This window comes from Alexandromys fortis, unplaced genomic scaffold (genome assembly GCF_014885135.2).
Source record: "Alexandromys fortis isolate MF-2015 unplaced genomic scaffold, M_Fortis_MF-2015_v1.1 scaffold_68, whole genome shotgun sequence".
NCBI classification, from domain to species: Eukaryota; Metazoa; Chordata; class Mammalia; order Rodentia; family Cricetidae; genus Alexandromys; species Alexandromys fortis.
The window spans coordinates 3876604-3901307 of record NW_026067948.1 but is presented as its reverse complement, the minus strand read 5'-3'; the positions used below and the strand labels follow the sequence as shown (position 1 = coordinate 3901307).

Here is a 24704-nt window from a genome sequence, read left to right as displayed (position 1 = left end):
GGAAGCAATCAAACACCTACAAACTAATCTCCAAAAGTGTTCTGGGTATCAAATCATTACCTCATTTACAATCCATAACAAACTAGGAATTTAGGATCATGAGAATATTGAGCAGGGAAACTGAGGACACTAAGCTACATATCCCAATACAAGTACTTAATTCACCACTCTGATGTCTCAAGGCAGATCTGCCAGATTTCATGACACAGCTTTTTAACAGACAGCAGAAGACACACTGTCCTTTGCTTTTTTTACAGGGATGCTGTAGGGGTCGTTGGAACTCTTAGAAGGAAGAAGTACTACCAGAATCCTGCTTTGTTTGTTTTTTTTTTTTGTTTGTTTTGTTTTCTGTTTTTTCAAAACAGGGCTTCCTCTGTAGCTTTGGAGCCTGTCTTGGAACTAGATCTTGTATACCAGGCTGGCCTCGAACTCACAAAGATCTGCTTGCCTCTGCCTTCTGAGTGCCGGGATTAAAAGCATGTGCCACCACCGCCTGGCCAGAATCCTGCTTTTAAAAAACTAAAAACTAACATTTCTAATTTTGCTGGGGATGGAGCTCAGCTGTTGGATGCTTGTGAAACATGCAGAAAAGTCTAGATTTCTGTTCCCAGCACTGTAGAAACAAAACAAAACTTTGAATGTTTATAGCCTGCCTCAAAGGGGGAGCCAATGGGAACTAATTCTGAGGAGCGATGATGGTAATCCTAACCTGAGCTAACCTGAGCTAACACAGGGCTGAAAGGATAATGGTGCAGGCTGCACCGTATGGTAACTCTGGTCTATGTATTCACACATACCGAGGTGACTCAGATGTGAAATCTGTGTGTGACAGAGCAGGCGGCCCAAATACTAGTGAGGACTCACAGGACACTGGCTGTCCCATGTGGTACTTATTCTGAAAGCTGCAAGGGAAGCAGAGACTGGGAAAGAAGCTGGGGGACCACGGGCAGCTTAGCGAGCTGGTAAAACGAGCAGTCAGGTAGTGGGGCATGAAGTGATGAAGATGCTTGCTGAAATGCTCAGCCGGCTAGAGGCGCATTCTATCAGCAATATTTATACAGAATTGTCACTTTTATTTTTAAGTATAATAGGAGGTTCCCAGGCACAAGGTCTTAATAGTATGGAACGGCAGTGGTGGTCGGGACGCCTTTGCCATCAGCATGGAGGAAAAGGGGAAAAAGATCCCGCCTCTTACTGTCAGCAGTAGTTTGGATTAAGACATTCAAACCATCACAGTGTCCTCCTCTGTTACCCCACAACAGCGCAAACGCCCCACTCACCCTTACTAAGCAGCACTAGAAGCTCCTCTATACGTACCTCCCTTTTCCTGTAGACTGGGAGTGGACAAACTCCTACAAAAGACCATACTGCAAATATTTTAGGTTTTGCATGCCGTAGAGTGTCCACACCAGCTACTCAGCTCTGCTATTGTAGCACAAAATCAGCCAGACACCCCACCTGACCAGCCAAAGTATCCTGTTCTAATTATTTATAAAACATAGGCAGTGGCTTGGATTTGGCTTATGAGAAATTTAAGCATCCTTTTATTATATCCTGACCACTCTGCCCAACGAGGACTCTACAGGCATTTGTTTTAAGGAATCCAAAGGGCATTAGTTCAGCTCAGTCTTGCCAGGAAAATGGAATTATTCGAGTAATAAAGCAGTGTAATTTAAAAGTTACTTCCTGTCCATTCTTCCAAAGCAACCCACAGTCCTTACAAGCTTTCATTGGCTCCTGCTTTAGTCTGCCATTTCTTTCAAAGGTCCCACTCATTGTCTTTATGTGTGTGCCCCGCGAATGACAAGGTTTGCTGCGGACATGCGGGGCTGTGGCTTCACGTGCTCTTTCCTAGCTGAGAGCAGGAACGGCAAGGGCTCCTCCTCTTCTCCGGCAGCAGAGGCAGCTGTGCCGAGTGCACGTCTGTGCGCCTTGCTTGTTGACGCCCCTGTCTCTTTACAGTGCACCGACTGTGGGAAATACCAGGTCGTTTGAGGAGATATTGTTTATTTAGATTCATTTAATGGTGTTTCGTGTGGCTCCTCAGACACGGCTTACTTCCTCCAATTATGAAGGGGAAGAAGGGGGTTTGAGACGATTCGACTTGCACCTTCGCCAGGCAATGAGTATAACACGGCATGGGTGAGTTGCTTATCTGTGGCAGACACATCTTTTAACAGCCATGACCAAGACGTGGAGGTTAGCTTAGCTTATTCCTGGGAAATCTCATTACTCCTGGGTTATCTGAAAAGAAAGGAATACAGAAGGAGAGATGTCTGTCTTTGAAAGTGACCCCATGAAACCATAATTCCTCCCACTCTTCTCAGGTTTGATGGTACCTTATGCAGCAGTAGGCGATTTTCAGTTGGAACAGAGTACTGTCAAACCGAAAGAGACGGGCTTGACAGTTATCATACACTGTCGACTGGCCATGTGAGCGGGACAGAGGGAAGAAGCTCTGCTTCCTGTGCATAGGTCTGAGACTGGACAGGCCTTAGGACTCACAGCTCAGAGCCAGAGTCTCTCAGGACAAAGCAGGTTTGCGACTGTCTGTGACTTGCTGCAAAGGTCGGTTATGTTTTAAAGCTAAATGCAGGCCAGAAAACGGGAAGAAAGGATCAGTGCGAAGTTAGAAGAAACAGGAGAGAGGGAAGGAAGTCTGGGGCACAGCAATGTACACAGTGAAATAAAAACGAAACAAAAATAAATTAGAAATAATTTAATTTGTTTCTTTAACATTTTTCTGAACTAGATAGGGTTAATTACCGTTTTTCGTTCGCTTGAAGAAACTATCCTGAGAAGGGATTAAGTGGTTTAATCACTCGTACAATTGGAGATGCCTGGTCAGGAGTCAAGCTCATTCTCAACCTGGGAGGGACTTTCAATATCGGAAGAATGAACTAGATCGGAGGGGTTGTTACTATGGGATGACGGTCCGTTTCACCATTATTGCAGTTATGGCGTTATTAAAGGAATCAGTCATTTTCTTGAAAGCTCGCACCCTCTCACATTCATCAGCCACAGGTGTGAATCAGCTCAGTGAGCACGGCGGCTTCCTGTCTGCCTGCACGGATATCCTCCTCCAGTTTCCTTTCAGGGCCGCCTGTGAGCCACACAGGTAGCTGCTCCTGTTGGGCATTTAGAAGTTACACCTCTTTCTTCCAGGTTCAAGTCCAGTTTCCCTGGACCTCCTGGCCGTTTCCCTTCTCCGGGAGAGGGCGAGTTTCTGGCCTACGGAATCTCACACCGCACCTGCTTCCCTCCCTGTGACCCTGCGCTCCGTCCTTGCTGCAGTCCCGTCGTGTTTATTTGGATATGTCTCGGGAACGCTGGAAGTTTGTGTGCATGTTTTCTTCAGTTGCGCAGGCTCGCTCAGGATAGCCACACAAAGCCACCCTCCGCAGCTATGTAAACAATGACCTAACCACGGAGAGCATTTCCGATACAAACCCCAGATTCAGGTGCCTGTGTTAGCGGAAGGTGCCCAGAACCACACGTCCTGGACCCTGGGCGCTCTCCCACGTGGACATGGCGTTCTTTGTTTGCATGATACCTTTGTACTCACGCTTTCTGCCCCGTCTCAACACATGGCGTCCATTCCTCAGGCTCCCATCAATCACGGAGTAAGGAATTCTTTCATCTTGTGGTAGATATTTAACATTCATCTTCCGATATTCTTAGTCTGTTCCTCAGTTTCAAAGGAAACCCTAATCCCAGGGAAGACCTGGGTGTTGTTGCCGTCACCACCAGCATCTGCATTACTTTCTGCCAGTTTTTCAGGTCACGTCCAGTTCACAATCAGAAGAATCTGCCTAAAAGACATCGAAAGTTATGTAAAACTTGCAAACACAGTCAAAAATAATTTTTTTTCTTTTCATAAGGTCGAGCAGTGAACAAGGGAGACTGATGTGGGTGAATTCCAAGAATAATAAATAATAAATCCATTCAGAGACGCCAGAGCTCTGAAACGGGGTTCCAGAGTTGGTTCCACCATCCTTTGGCCTCCCTCACCATCTCCACACGGCTGCCCTTTCTTCCTTGCTGGAGTCGGTGACCGCAGATATGGGTTCTGAAAGGATGGGTGCGCTAAAGCCAGTAAGCCTGGATTCAAGACATGACTCAGCCACATGGATAAATCAGTCAAAACCTCTAAGTATGTTTTCAGCTGTAAAATGGGATCAATGAAACCTGGTCATCTGTGTGATAGGAGTGAGCAGAAGCAATGAGAAAAAAATATTACATTTATTTATGTGGGGGGCAGGTTGAGCAGTGGAGGCCCGTTGCTTCGAGCAATCTCAAGGAAGCTCTGGAGAGAACCCACTGGTCAGAGAAGACACCAGCCTGAGGCAGATCAAGGAGCCAGCTGGCTGCAAGAGTTACCAGGCCCTTCTCTGGAGCGGATCACGTGACTGGTGAGTGGCCTCATCACTCATGCTTTCTTTGGAGACGTCTGAGTGGGCAAACCATCACAGATGGTCAGGCTTTTCTGTCCTCAATGGCAGTTTTACAAAATTACTTTGTTCTGGGAGGAGATCCCAGCTTACAGGCTTACACGCCTGCTTATGTGGCCTACAGTTGTAGGAGTTGGTTGCTCTGAATAACGTCCATTTATTGGTAGTCTTGCAAGCTATTTTAAGGCCATTACTCTCCTTAAACCCCACCCCAGAGCCATTTCTTCATTGCGTATTATTTCTGGAAGGCTTCTAGAGAGACAAACATGGAGTAGAGAGTCCATTCCTTTCCTTGTATTGCTGTTTCTCAGGCTTCCTCAAAAGCTTTCTCTTTGGATCTTCTGGGAGGGCAGCGTGACTGGGGGAGCTGAGGAATTTATGCACCGTGCCAGGAGGAATTCATTCAGACTTGCACGCGATGATGCATTGGTGCTGGGGGAAGCACTCCCCATCTTCTGGCACGACTCTGTCCTGTCGTGTTCTCTATTTTCTCTTTAAACCTTCAGCCTGACCTCTTTCGTGGCATAACTTTACTTAAAATGTCACTAAGAGGCTAGGGAGGTGGTTTAGTTTGCCAAGTGTTTGCCTTGCAAGTGAGTTCAACCTCCCCGCACCCCGCAAACTTACATAAATAGCCAGACACAGAGGTGCAAATTTATAATCATAGTGGTGGTAAGAGGTGGACCTGAATGGGGATCCCTCGAGCTTGCTGGTCAGCTCTCAAGGCCCACTTGGTGACGTTTCAAACCAATCAGAACAGAACACGGTCAAGTCAAAAGTATAAGGTTCTCATGAACAATATCTGAGGTTGTCCTTAATGTCTTTGCCACACATGTGCAGCAAATACACACGCACGCACACACACTCTCATGCACACACACACATGCCTGCTCGCATAAACACACATGTGTGCATGCACACACAGGTACACACATATGCATATTGCCACTAAGAATGTAGCAGCAGTTGGGGCTGAAAAGATAACTCAGTGGTGGTTAAGAGCACACAAACAAATAAATAAATGGAGAAATGCTGAAATTTAATAGAAGAAGGTACAAAATGCAATCTGTTCCATTAAAGCAGAAGGAACCTATCCTCAAAAGCAGATGCATTTGGGGGCTAAGCGAGATGGTTCGGTGGATCATGTGTTTGTTGCTTGGGTCTAAGGATTGAACTGCGTATCTTTAGTTACCCATGTAAATGTTGGTGGACATGGAAGCCTCTGCTTACAAGTAGGACACAGGATGAGGGTTGTCCCTGGAACTAACTAGCTAGCTGGAGTACTTATTTAGGTGAGCCTCAAATAACTTAGTTGGAAAATGATGGCAGAAGACACTAGATGTTCACCTCAGACCTCCACATATATACAAACATCCCTTATAGACATATAGGTATACAGGCAAAACAGAAACTATACAATCGTGTTAGCGCTTCAATAATAACAGCCTGGTTTGGATGCCTGAGCACTGAGATTACACACATGAGCCAGTATAGCTGGTTTCACTGTGACTATGCGCCTGAGCCAGTATAGCTGGTTTCACTTTTTAAAAATTAGCACAGAATAATCATTCCATGGAATATATTTTTTTGATATGAGAGAAATACCCCCACCTATCTTGTGTAAATTCATATTATTTGGGGGGTTTCCTCCAGCTATGTCCAATTTCAAGTAGCAAATTCCTCTCAGTTGTTGAACACACATTTCAAATCTCCTGTGTACAAAGCCTCCAGGCCCTGCAGGATGCAGTCACTTGAGACATTGATCTCTACCCTTAGGACATCCTAAACCAGAAAGGAACACAAGTATATACATATATATATATATGTGTGTGTGTATTTACAATGTAATGCAGCTGTGTGAGTCCCACATGTGATTCAAATATAAAGTTTGCTGTAGACAATCCTGCAGAACTGGCTGTCCAGAAGTGCACAGGGAATGGGCTGTAACTCTACCATTTAGGGAGAAGCGTCTGGACTTTTCAGATACACATTGTCCTGGCTGGGATGGACTGGGTTACATGTTTTCTTTTGCAGAAGTACAAACAGGACCCATGTTCAACTGAAGCTATTTGAAGCACGATTAATAAAAATTCAGAGGAAGAAATTGGGGTTCATTCTGAAGGTCAGAAAAGCAAAACAGCCAGCCATTGGCTCTTACCTCTATCTCAGTCCGAAATGGCGATCCTGCCTCCAGGAATCTCAGAATAAGACTGAGAGCTGTCTCCTCCTGTTTTGTAATCCTCTCTAGTTCTGGGATTAGGGACATGCACCACTATTGCCTAGTTTCTGTGGCAAGCTAGTGTGGCTACTGGGATTAAAGGTGTGTGCCATTGCTGCCTGGTCTGTAAGGCTGGGCAGTGTGTCTGCTTTACTTTTCTGATCCTCAGGCACGCTTTATTTATTAAAATACAAATGAAATGCCACTACAGCTGTTGCTCAAGTTTTAACATTTGGTTTTGTTCTAGGTTTGTGATGTGTGATTTAGTATTCCCTCAGGACGCTGGGCAGCGGCAGTGAGTGCAGACCCAGGTCACCCAACCATGTGATCGAGAGTGTTGACATCTCGTTCGCCACAGGCCATCATCCTAAAATCAAGTCAGTCTTGGTAGATTAAGGCACAGTGTTACAAGACTCTTTTGACTTAAATGAATTCACGAGGCTGTGATCCCATTGTAGATGGAGGAACAGCTATCATGGGGACTTGTTCTCATTTTCTCTTTCTCCTCTCTCAGCGCTTTTTCTCTCTCTCTCTCTCTCTCTCTCTCTCTCTCTCTCTCTCTCTCTCTCTCTCTCTCCTCCTACTCTGTGCCCTCTCTCTTTTACCTACATATAATGATGGTGAGAATGTGGAGTTTGGACAATAGACAGGAAATACGATTTTTCCAGTATGAATATCTGGATTTAGTCAGACCTGGTGAGCTGAAATCAAATGTAGCTTTTGAGGACTTGGTATTTCAGTCTACTCAGGGTGGTGGCCATGGCAGCAGGGCCTCCGAAGGGAATAATTGTGTTTCCCTTCAGCACACATCAGAAAATAATATGAAGGGGTTGGAAAGCAATTGTTTCTTTGCATTAAAATTTTTGACCTGGCATGGAAAGTGTCAATTTTATTTTCAGTAGTTACAGCGCCTTTCAAAGCCTCATTTCACTCTGAAACTCCTTTCCCCATCTGCCGATGTGCCTAGAAAGGAAAACCTTGGGTTAAGATATCTCTTGTACACATGGAGAACTGGGGTGGGGGTGTGCTCAGAATGCAGCCAGCATGTCAGCCTCGTGGTAGAATCTTGGTGCAAAAGTAACACTCTTTAGCAAAGCAACCCAAGGAAGTGTGAGGCGGGGGGGGGGGGGGGGGGGGGGGGGGGGGGGGGGGGGAGGGGGGGGGAACCACAGGATTTAGCTGAGAAAACAAAACAAAGAAAACCAGAGCCACCCCTGTGGGAATGGGGTTCTCACTGTCGATGGGTTACTGAACGTTTTCTGTCTGCACACTTCTACACCATGAGGGCATGCTACACAGACCGAAATGGTAGGCACCGAGATTCAACTGATTAAGTTTTGACCTCGGTTAACTGTGTCATCTGAGGCAAACGGCAGAAGCACCGTTTGCCAACTGTGCCGTGTGCAGAACGGTAGTCCGTGTTTCATAGAGTTGGTCCGTGGATGGAAATTTAGAACAATGCTTGTCCCAGGGGATCTGCAATAACATGGTAACTTTTAAATCAATCACCACTCTATTATTCCAATAGATGCTGATAAGATAGGAAAAATGGTCATAAAATTTGTGATAGATTAAGTTACATCATAAAATGCTCACATAGTACAGAGGAAATGCTGAGTGAATTTCAACTATCACTTCCAAAATACTTTGCAAGCAATTTGGGAGCAATTGCGAGGATACAGTGAAAGCCCGGGACAGAGAGCAGGGTGGACTCTCAATGGCCTGGCAATGTGGAAATACTTTCTGCACAAACTTAGCTATGGAAAGATACAAATGGATCCCAACATTTTTACAGATATTCTCTGTAGCTTCGATGTAATGGGCCACTAAGGGCAAGGCAGTGTTTCGTCACGTTGGTGTTGAGATTATCTATGGCATGCCCATCCTTTTCACTGCAGCCCCTACCATTACTGCCTCTGGTCCCCCCCATCACTGCAGCTGAGAAGACAGCTAGGCTTCCCACACATGTGGCTCTTGGCAAGTCCGTCAGGGATGTCTTCATCAAGGGCTATGGATTTGGCTTAATAAAACTTGATTTGGAAATAAAGTCTGAGAATGGATTGGAATTCATCAGCTCAGGCTCATCCAGCACAGAACCCACCAAAGTGAGCCTGGAGACTGAGTATAGTGAACCGAGTACAGCCTGATGTGTTACAGCCAGCACCGTGGGCTCTGAGGTCACTGGAGGACCAGAGTGCGTGTGGACGGAAGCTGACCTTTGAGTCATCCTTCTGGCCTAGCCCTGGAGGGAAATACCAAAATCAAGACATGGTACAAGAGGTAACATATCAACCTGGGCTGTATGTGAACTTTGACGTCTCTGGGTCCACTGGTGCTGGGGCTCTAAGGGTTGGCTGGCTACCAGATGAAGTTTGAAACCTCGAAATCCCGAGTGGCCCAGAACAGCTTTGCAGGTGGCTCTAAGATGGGAGAACTCCAGCTTCGTACGAATGTGAACAGCAGGACAGGGTTTGGTGGCTCCTTTAACCAAAAGGTGAACAAGAAGGTGGGGACTGCTGTCCTTCTCGCCCGGACAACAGGAAACCGTAACACTTGCTTCAGAACAGCAGCCTAGTATCTGGTTGACCCCATGCATGCTTTTTAGCCAGTACGAGCTGCTTCAGCCTGATCCGATCAGGGTACATTCGGACCCTACAGTCAGGCACCTAACTGACTCTGTCAGCCCTGAAGCAGGATGGCAAGAACACAAACTTGGTGTGGCCTGGAATTCCAAGCATAAATGAACATTGCACAACTGTTAGTTTTAAACTATTCTGCAACGTCGCTGCTTTCAAAATTTAGTGACTTTTAATGTTGTGTTGGGGATGTGGGAATTGATAAAGATCATGGCAGAGCTCCAGGCCAAGGATGCTTCAACTTGAAGGAGTTGCCATGTCAGAGGTAAAGAAGAAATCCCATTCCAGCATAGATGTGGGTTGGGAAGGAGACTCTCCAGTGACATTCGGCTGTAAGGGAAAGCTGGGAATGTGTGGGTCCTTTGTAAATCTGTGTGGAGTCCACAGATGAAACCATGGCTTCTTGAGCATTGAGCGAGCCTTGGTGTCCTAATCCTAACTGCTGGGAAGCATGGGCACACCTAAGTGAAAGGGATATTTTGAAACAGATCTCCACACCCTGTTCCTATCCGCATCCTTCAGTTAGCTGTTTTACACCAAGAGTCATCTTCAGGGTGAGATCAGCTATTTCTTTTGTGCCATTTTAGGGTAGAGAGAGTGGGCAGGATGGAGCCGGTCATTCGAGACTTAATTCTTTCTTGTGTTGTAGTGTGGCTTCCTTTCCTTCTCTCTCTTTCCTTCCTTCCTTCCTTCCTTCCTTCCTTCCTTCCTTCCTTCCTTCCTTCCTTCCTCCCTCCCTCCCTCCCTCCCTCCCTCCTTCCCTCCCTTCCTTCCTTCCTTCCTTCCTATTCTTTTTTTATGCCATTACACCAGAGTATGAAATAGCTTCTGGGACCTCCTCTGAGCTGGAGGAGGTGAATGTGGTCACACCCTGACGACACTAGGGATCTAAACTGACTCCTGTTACAGCTTCATAATTCTTTTTTTTATTATGAATTCCTCTCTTTTTTTTGTGAAATTAACTCCCACCTTCAAACACTATAATTTACATCACTTAAAATAAAACAAAACATTGAAACATTAAAAAAATTCCTCACGTGACCTTCATCATCCACCCCATTCTTAGGATTCTTCCCAACTGCTCTTCATTCGTGACGCCTGTGACTGGACCCCGGGAGGCTCCCTTCTTGTGCCGGGCTGGGTTTCTGTGGGAGACTGGTTCTCCTTTGGAAATGACTGAAATGTTTTCAGAAAGAGCCTGATTTCCCCATGGAGCTGCAGTAACCAATATCATCATGTCGTTCCTGGTGCTCGGGAGACACAATCATGGCCTGGCCCTGCAACACATACCTCACCTGGTCTCTGCAAGCTCTTAACCGGGAAATCACATTTGGGACCAAGGGTTGTAAGCCCTGGGAGCTGGAGCACGGGCAGAGAGGGGGCACTGGAAGCGTTCCAGACAATCTGTTTATTTTAACTTTTTATTCCAATGTGAAGAGCATGAACCTTCCAGTGCTACGGCCACGGCGCTTCTGCCAGAATTGCTCACACAGCCGGCTCACTTCCTGGGTTGTGACCTCTTCCTCTTCCATTGAGCGATTATCTGCCTTCTTCACACCCAGCCACCTCCTTAGTTCAGGAACTTGGTGGGGATCCCCAAGGGTGTCAACAGCTCCTCAGTTGCAGGGTTTGGGGTTCAGGAAGGGATGGTTCCTGAGCCCCTAATGGCTGAGATTTTGCTCAACATCTGCTTGCCTCTGCAGCAGATAGGGGCTGAGCAGGGAGTGGGGCTGTGATCCTGGTCGGCATGTCTGTTAGTAGTCTTGGGCTCCCCAAGGCCGCTGTGTGTTGCAGAAGGAGCAATGGGTTAGCGCTAGAACTGCATTCACCCCTTGCTGTGTCATTGTGTGTGCGCTGGACAAATTTCTTAGACCTTTCCAAGACCCCATTCCTGCTAGAATGTGGGCTTCATAAATTCAGATGGCTCCAGGATGAGCCTGAGGAGCAAACTCCCCGATTTCACGTGAGGCTGCTCTTCCTGTTGCTCAAGCACGAAGTCAGAAACAGACCATTCTCGAACACTCTGAACATGGCTTCCTTGACATCAAGCATGTGTCTGTCTACCTAAGAGCCGGAGGTGAAACAGGAAGCTAGGTGGTCAGTGTCCGAGACATTCTTATTCCCACAGCTCACAGACAGACACCATATATAGTCATTTTTACCTCCCGTTCCCTTCTCCTCCATCACCACCTCTGCCATCTACTTGCACTGGTAAAGGCTGAAGATTTCTGCCCATTACCCCACATGCTTCTCCGTTCTGCCCACCTCGGCTACCGTGTCCTGTAGCAGCGGTTAATGTTGTCAGAGTATGGCCTGCTGGGAGTGTCCGGTGCTGAGGGCCCGGGCACAGGGTCTGCCAGCCCTGTAGATGGCTCTCACCATCGCTGATCTCCACCGCTGCGTTTATCAGGAGGGCCCTGTCCTTACTGACACTGAACTTACAAGTCTAAGCCCTCGCCAAGTCCAAGCTATTGAACACGGGGCTGGGTGGTTCTATAGCAGACTTCCCCAGGCACCAGCTAGAAACCCTGTCCTCCCGGGCTGAAAGCCGCCCTGACTGCCCATGAGGAGCTGTGGAGAGACACCCTGTGTGCAGTGGTAATTCTGTTTAAGTGTGAGTATTAATATTTAGCATATCTGCAGGTAAGTCACGCATTACTCATTCCAGCAAAGATCTGAATCATGTAGTTGGTCTTTTGGTTGTTACACATTTTCCATTTTCTTTTTGCAGTTGAAAATAGCCATACTCTTGCTGGTTTTAAAAGACTTTGATGCATGCATGCGGTGTATGTTAACTATATTCACCCAGCCCCTCCTGCTCCTAACTCCTTCTAGATTCACCCTGCACCCCCTCACCCTCCCAGCTTCTTGTCCTCCTTTTAATTTTTTAAAATAACCATTTCTTTTTATTATCTTTGAGCATGTGCAATGTGGGTAAGACCACGATGTATGCATGCGTATTGTATGCCACTGGGCACGTGTGATGGTCGGAAGACAACTGGGTATCACTCCGTCACCTTCTGCCATGTTTGGTAGGGTCTCTTGTTTTGCACTCTGAATGCCAGGTGGACTCCCTCAAGCTTTGGGGGATTCTCCCATCTCACCATGGGGGCAGGAAGGCTACAGATGGGTGCTGTCTCACCAGCTTTACCCACACATCTATCTCCTCAGCCTTGTTAATTTTCACGAGCAACCATTTTAGAAATGAATGATGAGATGCTTTTCCTACTGGGAGTATATGTGAAGGATTAAAATGGATTTTCATGACTTGACACACTAGCGCACCGCCAACTTCACTCTGTGCTCTGTTTTTCCTTCGTCCCCTAGTGAAGCTTATTCGGTCAGTGCCCCCTCTCACTGCACGTGGGCAGAGAGATGACAGTTCCATGTGCTTCCCTAGTTTATGTGTGCTGTGCTCAGTTCTGGCTGTGAGACCGAGCTCGCTGTGGCCCTCTAACACGAGGCTTGAGAGCGAATAGATACAGGCGGATTTTATAGAGAGAGAGACCTTCCTCCTGAAACTACAGCTCAGATATGACCCTCATCATCCCCCTCCGTGTGTGTGTGTGTGTGTGTGTGTGTGTGTGTGTGTGTAAGCTGTGCCATTTAGAAAGATCGCATCTCTGTTAGCGCATGGCACAAGAAACGATAATTGGAACGAGCTGCATAAAGGCGCATCGATTCCAAGGGCACATTACAGAATACGTCCTGCCCTTGATTTCAAGAGTTAGCACTCTGTAAACGCTGAGCTCTTGCCTCGGGCATCTGGCCTCAAGTTCCCTCTTTCCTGAGGTCCGTGGGTTGTTGTTCCCCTGCGCACCTCAAGCTCTGCGTGCCTTTGGATGCCCGCAGCCAGCTTGTGTGACCGTTCTCCAAAGACTGAGGAACGCCTCTCTGCACACGTCCGTTGCCCCCCCCCCCCCAGACTGAGCAGATTCCTCGTGGGGCTTGTCCTTTCTCATTTCTAACCAGGGCCTGACTGGCTCCCTGGTAACCTTACTCTCCACCATGTACAATATGGCCCACAATCCCCACCCATTTTTTTTTTAACAGAATTTTTAGAAAAGCTGTATTTCCCCCTCCTAAAGACAAGGTGATGTGGGGGAGGGAAGTTGTTTCTGGCAAAAAGAGAATCTCTTATGATTTATTTGTGGCTAAGTACTACCTGTATCCAGCATTACCAGTTTGTGGCAGGTTGACCTCTGCCCTGCAAATGTGCATACCGAGTGGTTTTTCTTTCCTTCTCTGGAGTTTTTGATAACAGAAGCCCCTGTGGAATCACAGTGAGTAAAGCAACTACTTGTGGTCTACGAAGACCAAGAGTAATTATGCAAAAATCCTATCTGTGGCTGGCTGGATGACTGAGCCATTAAGAACACCTACTGCCTTCACCAATGACCTGAGTTGGGTTCCCAGCACCCAAGTCAGGTGGCTCACGATTGCCTGTGATTCCAGCTCCAGGGGATCATCTGATTCCCCTTTCAGGTCTCTGGATCTCACCCATGAATGTACACACACAATAGACACAGAATTAGAGATAAAACCTTTAAAGCAAAACTTAACCCTACAATAGGAAACAAAGATAGCAAGTTCTGTCTCTCACTTGTTACTCGTCAGGAAGAATTAGAATCCTCTGAAGTCAATTGGAGAGGTACGTGAGGGCAGCCTCTCCAGGTGCTGAGGGATTGAACCCATCAGACCCGGCGGGTGTATCAACATTGACGTTTGTGAAAATGTGCATGAAGAAATATGCATCGATTGTAAATGGCATGCCACGAAAGCAAGCCTCAAAAATAACGCACGATTTTCCATCTTCTAGCTTAGATGGAAAAACATGTGTTTCACTCATTGTTGTCTGGGGGAAATGCGGGCTCCCAGCCGATTGCATTCACATGCAGGCCCCTTTTCTAGATTGCTTTCAAATGGAAGCGTAACATATGTTGTTCTGTGCGAGAAATAAATAAATAAAGTGAACTTATACGATGTTAATTCCTAATATATAGGATTATGGGAAAAAGTCATGTTGCTTCAAACCATCCACAGTTTGCCCTCTAGGTAGATTCGTGGGGGCTGGGTGGGGGCAAGTGATGACTTTAACCCTTGCATATTTTGTGTTACCCCGTGGGGCCTGCATATGTTTCTGAATAACTTTGCTCTGTCAGGGAAGAGAGAGTCGACCTCAATAACCACATTAGGAAGAATAATAGGCCAAAGGCACATGTGTTGACAGATGTTTCTACCCCGTGGAAAGAAGATAGAGGAAATTAGATGATGAATTTTAGGGTCTGAAGCCTTTCTAAAGTATTATATTTTCCTGAGGTCACCAAATATGCGCTGGCTGCCTTTGGCAGCACTGCAGCGTCCTTGGAGTATGTGAGTGAGCTTTTGAATTGCTCCCAGGATGGACTGCTGACCAATTTGTCTCCACTGGCACTTGGATGCAAAATTAGAAGCAAGGTCTTCCGAACAGCACCGCGGCCCATGCGAGAGCCCTGTGTGATTTATCCTCACTCATTCTCTCCGCTTTCCATGCTAAAATATTTTTACATGGTCGATAAATTATGAAGGCTGACATTAGTAAGATGAACTGTAGAAGAACATAGGAGACTGTGAATATTTATGAGAATGTGGAATTGATATTTTACTTTGACTCCAGCTAGCTCTGGCCTCGTAGGATCTGTCGAACAAGGGCAACCGCCTTAATTTGGATAAATTTAGTAATGCATCTGGAGACTTGATGAGTCCTAGGTCATTAATAATCAAGAAGGTGATCAGTACTTGGGCAGTTTCAGGGAAAGGAGGTGACATCCGATGGCGGGATGAGTCCTTTAGTATTGAAAAAGCGACCTTGAGGTTGGCCTGCGTGACCGTGGATTCCCATCGTCCTGTGGTGTCAACCATCCACAGGATCCAGTGAACTCTAAACAGAAGTTGCACCAAAGGAGAGGGTGAAGGTGCAGTCTGGAGATGCCCCAGTGCTGGAGATGTTCTCTGTACTTAAAAAATAATAAGAGAAAAGAAAAAAGAAAAAGAAACGGAACTTGGAACGGGCATAGGTTCTTAGAGTTGAAGGTGTTGGAGAGGACCATGTGGCTTTGGGCTATAAAATAGAACTTTGCATGTTTTTTGAGACATCAAACACCACAAAGATAATCCAGGAGGCAGCATTTGGGTTAACAAAGAACAGTCATCAGGAACTTAGGTTTTGTGCTGCACTTTCTACTCTGTTGCTTTCGCCTCACTGAGACCTCAAGATTATGTTGTGAGGCAGGCATGTTTTTAGGTCCTTTCTGGATTTTGGTCACGAACTCCGTCCTGCGACCTCTGAAGGAACTGAAGTTCCATCAGGCAAGTCCTTAAAAACCAGAAGAGAAAATCTTCACCAAATACTTCAGCTATTACGTGTCGATTCCACCCCAACGCGGTCTGGAAACTCCACGCTTAACAGCCTGCAGAGGACACTCTACTTCCTGGACTCCACTATAATCTAAACATCACGTTCCTCTGTAAATGCCATCTTCCGAAGCTAACGATCTCTGACGCGATGCATGCTGGATTGCATGTGGTGCTGTGAGCGCTGGGATGCAGGAAATTTGTGCATGCACAGGCAGAGGGCAGGAGGGAGCCATTACCCGTCTCTCAGTTCCTCTGAGCTCCATATTCTTGTTTGTGCTTATCTGGGACCGTGGCCCATCTGTGTAGAACTCTCCAGGTTTCACTCTCTGCCTGAAAGTTCTAGACATGTCGCTCCTGCATCGAGAAAGAGAACCCCGTCTTTCGTTTTCTTTCCCGTTCTTCCACAAGCCTGCACCCTCTTTGGATCAGCAGACAGGAAGCAAGTGCTGGAAAATTTGATCTGACATTCCTATGTTCTGGTCATCACCATCCCTGGGAGGGTAAAGGATCTCTGACAGAGAGGGACTTTTCCTCTTCTGTTTATGGATTTTGCCAAGACTTGAATGATCAGAATTCCTATTTAGAAGGCACTGCCTGGTTTCTCTGTTGTTGCTAGAGAGAGTGCTGACTCCTGCCTTTTCACACATCTCTTCCTTCTCTAAACATGGCCAGGGTCTTTATTTATTCTTCGTGTGAAATTTCACAGGAATATAAATGATTTGTGAAAATGTGTTATTTTGGATGATAAGGAACTTCCTTCTGAGGAAGCACTTGCCTTTGGTGTTGGCGTACTTAGCGTTTCAATTCTTTCTCTGTGCCCCTTCTCACCCTTGTTCACAACTACTATAAGTCATAGCACATGCACTGGAATTCATGTGTCTCTCTCCCCTTTCTTTCTTTGCTCTTTTAGAGATATATTTTTGCATTTATATTTATTTTGAAGTTTTTTCCAGCCATATTTGAATGATTTTTGCAAAAGACTTTTCTATTTCTTTTAGTCCCTTTTGACATGATTATAAGATAGTGTTTATGAACTATTATGAGCGTGCTTACTAGTGTTGGTTTTGTCTTTTTAAATTTTTTTATTTTACTTTGATTGACTATTTATGGATTTTGCCATCATGGATTTCAACCCCACTTCTTTCCCTGTCCCCTGGTACCCTCCTTCTGCTCTTGCAAACCCCTCCCTCCAGCCCTCTCAAGAAAACAACCCAATTTAAAAGAAACACCCCAAGCCAAACAAAACAAGCACAGAAACAAAAATAAAGCAAAAAGGAAGAATCTTACTGTGGAAGCTGTAGTGTGGCCCATTGAGACATCAATTGTATCTTTAGGAAATTAGCTTTTCTTCCTTCCAGTATTATTTCATCTGACATCAGTTTTTCTGTTTGTATATCTTGTTGAATTTGTTTCACGAGGTAAAATCTCTTTGAGTGTCTGGGGAACTAGGACAGAAAAACTGACATTTAGGACCAGAGCAGCTGGGCAGGGTAACTCATGCATACCCTAGGACTTCCTTGGGAGGCTGAGGCAGGTGGAGTTTAGGGTTCAAGTCTATCCTGGGCTACAGGTTATTAAGAAAACTTTTCTCTCACCAACTTAATGAGAGATCCTAAGTAAAACACCCCTTCCTGGGACTTACCAAATCCCGGACTCATTATAAAAGCAAAATATAGTTACTGCTGTAAGCTTTGCTTCGGTGGATTGCTAGGCAGCAATTGATGACTAGAACACACTTAAAAAATCTCTTTCATCCTCCAACTTTCCATGGCAAGGCAAGCTATGTATTTCTATTTCATGAATAAGGAAGCCACGACACAAGATGCAATGGGTAAAGGCACTTAGACCAGCCCAACTCTCTTTTGCAATGATGTAGAAAGTTAGAGCTATAGAGGAGACACCTCAGTGCCACCTTGCCCACAGGCTGTGCACCAGCCCAGCCTTCTCTCCAGCCTTCTGTCCAGCAGCCAGCAGTATCTTCATTCACAAGGCAGCCATGACTGGTGCCACTTCCTACTAGGAGTGGGTAGGTTACGGGCCCTGTGAAGGGATTGCCCACTATGCACCCACAATGAAATTATTTAAGTTCTCTGACCCTCATTTTCATCGTCTATCAAACAAAGGTGAAAGAACTTGCTTTTAAACATATTTAAGAAACAAAGTCTAGTGATAACAAATTGCCTGGTACAGCTTTAAGTGCTCATCAGATACATTGCGTAGAAAGCCAGTCACAAAGTAACCTTTCATTAGTGTTGGTTTTCCATAGGCTGAAACTGTAACAAACAAAAAAACAATAATACTGTAGCAAAATAATAGTAGTAATAGTAGTAACTGCTCCTTTGCCCTCAGAGCTCACATTTTCAAATGAGAACAGGCAGTGATTAAGTAACATGTCAGCTTAGGTGGAGGCTGGGATCTGGCTCTTGGCAGACCAGGAAGGGCAGTCAGCTATCTCTTAAAGTGTAAGAAAGATATCCCGTTACCCCTCAGCTTCTTCTCCAGGACCTAGCTGGGGAAAACCCCTGGTGACTGCCAGTTCTTCTCCCCAGCCAGATCATTTCCCAATCTTTCTGGAAAGAAAAACAGATCCCCCTGCAGTTGCAGGGGACATGAATTCTGCTTAGGAGAACGTTTTCCTGCTGTGTGTTGGAACTTCCTAGAGTTTTTAGTCCTAGGTTTTCAAGCTCCTTGGCAAAGCCCTGAACCTGAAACGTGCAGGCTTCAACAATGCTTTGCCGTGTATTCAAAAACCAAAGCAGAAGGCATCACCCCCAAAGGCTGTTTTAGGTTCAGAGAGGACCTGAAACATCCCTCTGGGATGCTACTGTGAGTTTTAGATCAATGATTTGGGAGTTTTTAGTTCTATGCCTTTGCTGTGACATTAGAACACCATGCCACTAGTCATCAACCATTTTGTGTAATGAGTTTTCCTCTGTCTCACTTGGCTCAGGCAGTAGAGCGTGATTATCTTAATCTTAGGGCCATGGGGTTGGAGCCCCACGTTGGACATCATATGTAATGAGTCTTTCTCTGTCCTTCCAGCCAGCTTCCAAATAATGACATGGAGATTTATCGTTAATTATGAAAGCTTGACCTATAGCTTAGGCTTGTCCCATGAGCTTTTATAACTTTTTTTTAACCTTGTGTAAATGTTTTGTTTGTGCTGTAACAAATAAGGCTTCCCTAAAGATCAGAGAGCAAAGCTAGCCACGCTAGTTAGCCATACGGGTGAGGCAGTGGACAGATACCTCTAAGCAAATGCTTTAATCCTCTAAGCTCAGCACTCTGGATCTGGAGACAGAAGGATTGTCCTAAGTTTATTGACTGAGACCATATCTCAATAAAACAAAGTAACAAATACCTGTGTCAAAACACTAAACTGCATCAAAATAGTTTTATCAAAAGGCAGAAAACTGACAGAAAGAATTTATAACCCTAAATCTGAAAATCCAAATGGAACAGCAACAACTGCTGATGCAAAGAGGATAAAGAACAAATTAAGTTCAACTCACTAAAGAATTTGTTAAGTGCCAACAAGAGCTAAGAGCTACCTGGAATGTGCCATAGCAAGCTTAGGACCTGCTGTGTAAAGCAATGTGCTTCCATCCTTCAGAATGTCAAGGTTAGGGAAGACAGAGTGAAACAGGGTGTGGTGTGTGTGTGTGTGTGTCTGGGTTTTCATGAACTACATGATAGGCACATGGGTAGATGATGAGATGGACCAGTATTGAATTTCATTGCCACCGTAAGGAACTGTCTGGATAAGCAGCATGACCCAATAAGATAAACTGATCCGTGGACTTGAAAACTATCAGGAGAGTCGGAGCAGCCCGCAAGCCACCCTTGGCACGGAGGAGGCTGTAAGCTGAGAGATGCCGTGGGGGTATCACTGGGCCACTCTCTCAAAAGCATCACTCAGCAAGAACAGCGCTGCCACACGGCTGCACTCAGAGGGCTTTCTCAGGGGTGACATCCCAGCCATTTGAACATGGCCCCTTGTCTCTCTCCATCTCCATTCCTGAGGGACTCAGAACTCTGAGAACAGAAAGAGGCGGTTTAACAGAATAAGGGAGAGAGAAAACGAGACAAGTGTGCTCGCTCTCCTGCCCTAGATTCCCAGGTGAAGCAGCAGGAGTAGCCACCAAGAGGTTTTCAGGCTTGTATTGAGATCACAGCTGTGCAGAACTGACTGGAAAGCCCTCAGGCCTCCCACGTTTTCCTTCTAGCAGTGAAGAAGAGTGTGGTGTGAGGAACGGTCATTTTTATAAACATTTCTGTTAGCTGGTGATTTTATTTTTATTGCCTGCATCTTGCAGAGTTTGGTCCACTCGAGGTTCAGAGTGGGCTATTTCATTTAAAACGTCTGACCGAAATCGAAATTCAGGTCCTATTTTCAGGACGCAACCATGGCTTTCTTTTAAAAAGAGAATCCGTGATATTCCTTTGTATGATTAGAAAGCTTAGTTTCATTTATGGATAATCATTTTTACCCACAGGACAAACTGTGCAAAGTGCTGGGTCCACAGAATGTTCTTTCTGGCAAGACGACTCAGGCCTTGGCTAGCTCGAGTCTGGAGTTCCCCTGTACATGAGGCCAAGTCTTGGAGGGTCGAGGATATCCCTGGGGAGCCTAGGCTCATGGAGAGTACGGATGGCTTCCAGAGTGAAGACGGAGATCCCCTGGAGGACGCCAGGCCTTCAGGTTTTGGCAGAGAACGTTGTTTGACTAGTGGAATGGAAGCAGGCCACATCCCAGGCCTCTCCTTCTCACACACCTCCTAAAGTCTCGAAACCTGACAACAGCCAGCACTGCCTGCCCAAGGATGCTCGGGTCTTCCGCTGGAGCAGGCGCTTTTCAAACAGATTTGGAGTCTGTGTTTTGTCTGAAGCCTCCAGGAAGACTTAGAGGGAGGCCAGAGCACTGGCTTGGGATATGACATCGTAGCCTATCTGGTGAAAGGATCCAGGCCCAGGACTGCTGTGCCTTTGAAAGATGGGGGGTGGGGGTGGAGCCAGGTGCAGCTGGGAATGGGGTGAGGAAGGCAGGGCATTTCCTGAGGATCCTCGCTCTCAGGTCCATCAGTGTGAGGCAAACCCGTTAAAGCAGGGCAAAGGCTGCACACTGCAGGGGGATAGCAGGGGACAGATTCCCAGTGCATGTTGGAAACCGGAGTGAAGCATAATTTGTTCTTCCAAATATTGTGATTTAGTGTTAATATAATTGAGTATCCACACAATGACCAAGGAGTTGAGTCAAGGTCACAGGGGTTTCTCCCTCTCCTCCTCCTTCTGTAGATGTGTGTGGCGTATAAATATGCATAAGCATGTTTGCATGTTGGTGTATGTGTACGTGGAGGTCCGAGGTTAACGTAGAGACTTCCCAGATGGCTCTCTGTTTTATATATTGAGGCAGGGTCTCTTGCTTGAGCCCAGCGCTCACCAGTTCAGGTAGTATAGCTGGACAGCTGGGTCCAGGAATCTCCACCCCCATCCCGTCTCTATCACCTGAGCTCCGGGATTCTGAGAGGGCTGGCATGGCCGCCTAGCATTTGCTGGGTTCTGGGAATCCGAACTCTGAAAGCAATTTCTTTCTAGAAGAACTGAAAGATCCAGGCCGTCCCAGTGCCCTCCCCCTCACTTCCTCCACCCCACCCCCACCCCCTTCCTCCTTCCTCTCCTACAGCATCCTGGTCTTCCAGGAACACTCTTCCTGCCATTTCTATTGTTACCTAGCTTACTGAAGACGGCAAAGGTGCTTCCATTAGCTTTGCAATGGGGCAGGGGCAGCCAATGCAGTCCTTGTCCCACCCCTACCCCTGCAGACAGGTGCTCTCAGCAGCCCTGAGTGATGTGCAGCTAAAAGTCTGGCTTTAGCTGAAAGAGACATAGACTGTTAATATAACTTCATAGGATGATTTTGAGCAAAGCTAGGCTAATTTTTAAAAATGATTCTTATTTTACGTTGTTACAGGCTCTGAGGACTATTTGAAATTGCATCAACATTCCTGACTTACACTGCATGCAAAACAATGGAAATATATACTTTTACCCAGCACTTCGGATTTCAAGTGGTTTTCTTAAAAAACAAGCAAATAAGCAAGCAAACAAACAAAACACCCTCCAAAATCAACCAGTCAAAAACAAATAAAAAACCTTGAATATCGTGAGTGATTTCTATGTGCTTGTCAGGATCTCTACTCCTCCTCCACCTCCTCCTCCTCTTCCTCTTCCTCCTCCTCTTCCTCTTCCTCCTCCTCCATGCCCTGGGAACAGCATGTTTTTTTTTTCTCAATCTCTTTTGTAGTGATCCAGAATCAAGTGACTGACTTATATAGCTCCTTAAGTGTGGAGAAGGTGACGTGTGCCACCAGATCTGAGGTAGAGAGCGACCTGTGAAAGCCACCAGGCCCTTTTCCATTGTCTATGTGGATGAATATCATGGAGGTCTGAAGGATGTTTGACTCCATAAGAGAAGGTGCTTGGAACAAAACTGACCCCATGAAGCAGGGCACCCTTGCCAGCTCACTGTGGACGACGTGATTGCTAAGTCATTCCCATAAATCACATAGCCTATGTCTACAATTGTGTGAGCATGTGTGGAAGTGTGGGGATAGAGCACAGAAGGATTGGAAAGTAGACACAAAATAGTCAACATTGGCTGGTCCAATAGTCTATGGACCAAATCCAAGAGAACAAAGTATTAGAAGCAATTAACAAAGGTTAGCTGTTTCTGAAAGGGAATTCAATGATTTAGATTTCATTCATATTATATGTATATGCTCAAGCATTAAATGGGAAATGATATTTATGTTTATAGTATCAATGCACCCTACATGGTTTTCAAGAACAAAGCTAATCAAAATGTAAAAGACTTCTATGATGAAAGGTAGAAAAATGACGCAGGAAAGGGTTTGCACATGCGAAGAAGATTGGCTTAAGGGAGAGTGAGGTCCAGCATGGGCAGAGCTCCAGGGTTAGCTCCCCATGCCCCTCCAACAAAAAGCTGGTTTGCCTGTTTGGATCACATGATTAGAGACTTTAAATCACGTGATTAGAGATATGCAATTTTCCAGAGCTGCAGAACGAATTGGAAAATGGAGACCCAGTAAGACTGCCAGCCAGGGCCAGCCCCCAAGATATCAAAAGCAAGAGTGTTGATGGTCCATGACTAGCTGGACTCAGCCCAGGAAGAGTTCATCTTTCGATCTGTGTCTGAGGACAGGAAAACAGCCAGGGTCCCAATAAAATAGCAATGTAAGACAAGCATTTTGACTTGTTCTAAGGAAGCTAGACCATTTTATTCTAGCCTTTAACTAGCTAGTTAGGTCACGAAGCACGCCCATTTACATTAGAGACGGTCCTCTGCTTTAGCCAGATTCCAATATACGTGATACTCCTACTCAAAAAGGGCTGTTGTGGAACACCTAGAAAATATTTCACCAAACACCTGAGCACTTCATGTCCCGATCAAGTTAACACAAAAATTAACCATTATTTCAGATTTATGAAATGAAAAGGTAATATTAGCAAAGATAACATTTTTTTTTACCAAGGTGGATAGAAAAAGCAAAACTATATTTCAACAATTTGATAAATATATTCTCAAATAATGAAAGAGTAAAGGGACAAAAATAATTTAAAATATGGTAGAAAAGAACTATTATTTTGTATTAGTTTTCTATAGCTGCTGTAATAAATTGCCATCAGATTAAAGATTGAGAACCATACAAACACATTCTCTTAAGTGTTCTGTGGATTAGAAACCCGGCATGGCTCGGCTATCTCTGGGAGCCAGAGAGTGGTGACCCTTCTGGGAGCAACCACAACAGCTCTTTTCTCGGCCTCATTCCCAGCCGATGACTCCTCCCTCCATCTTCCTAAGGGACAACCTTCCCTGGGCCTCAATGCTCTGTGATGGCACCACCTCCGAACTGGCCACAGCGGATTTCCTGTGTGCTGGATGAGCTTGCATCTGCCTGGGTGAACCCAGACAATCTCCTATCACAGGGTCGGTCCTTCATTTGATCTCATTCGCAAAATCTCTTACGCCATGAAAGGTAACAGGTGTGATCTGAGATTTACTTCTCTGCCTACCACTGCACTCGTCCCAACGTCGATTATAGCATAAGAACCAGGACTGTAGCAGCAGAGGCTATGAGAGCAAAGTTGAAAAGGTCACGTGCAGTTGGTGGCTGAGTTTGGGAGAGGGCACCTGGGAGCAGTAGGTGACAGACCTATTAGTGATGTCACGCAGACGATAAAACAAAAAGCAAAGTGCAAACAAACACAACTCTAAGGTAAAATGAAACCCAGACTACACACTTGACGATGAAACACTATAGACTACTCTTCTGACATGCAAATATGAAGGAGAGTCTTTCACTATATTTGTACACGTTTACATGTAAGTAGTTTCAGGAGAACAGCATCATTAAGTCAGTGCACCAGTGAAGACAGGAATGTATTTGCGATCTACACCTGGCCTGGATCTGAAAAAGCCTGGGATAAAACCGGACTCGCTGAACATAGCGGACAATGAGGACTACTGAGAACTCAAGAAGAATGGCAATGGGTTTTTGATCCTACTGCACGAACTGCCTTTGTGGGAGCCTAGGCAGTTTGGATGCTCACCTTACTAGACCTGGATGGAGGTGGGTGGTCCTTGGACTCCCCACAGGGCAGGGAAACTTGATTGCTCTTTGGGCTAATGAGGGAGGGGGACTTAACTGGGGGAGGGGGAGGGAAATGGGAGGCGGTGGCGGGGAAGAGTCAGAAATCTTTAATAAATAAATAAAAATTAAAAAAAAGAAAAAAAAAGGTCAAACACAAATTAGGAGACAAAAAAAAGAACTACTGGAATCCTATATAAAGTAAGAGAGCAACAAGCAAAAGCCAAGAGCAAGCAATCTTCAGGGGTGTGAGTAGCTGCAGAAATAGAAAAGCATGCTCAGTATCATTAATAATCAAGGAATCGCAAATTAAAGCTCCAGAAGTATAATTTTA

The 24704-nt window shown here is 45.7% G+C and overlaps 1 pseudogene; it reads left to right on the top strand.

The window, feature by feature from the left end:
* The first annotated feature begins 2927 nt into the window (after positions 1 to 2927).
* LOC126506147 (voltage-dependent anion-selective channel protein 1-like) lies at positions 2928 to 11693 on the top strand (annotated as a pseudogene).
* Positions 11694 to 24704: the final 13011 nt, after the last annotated feature.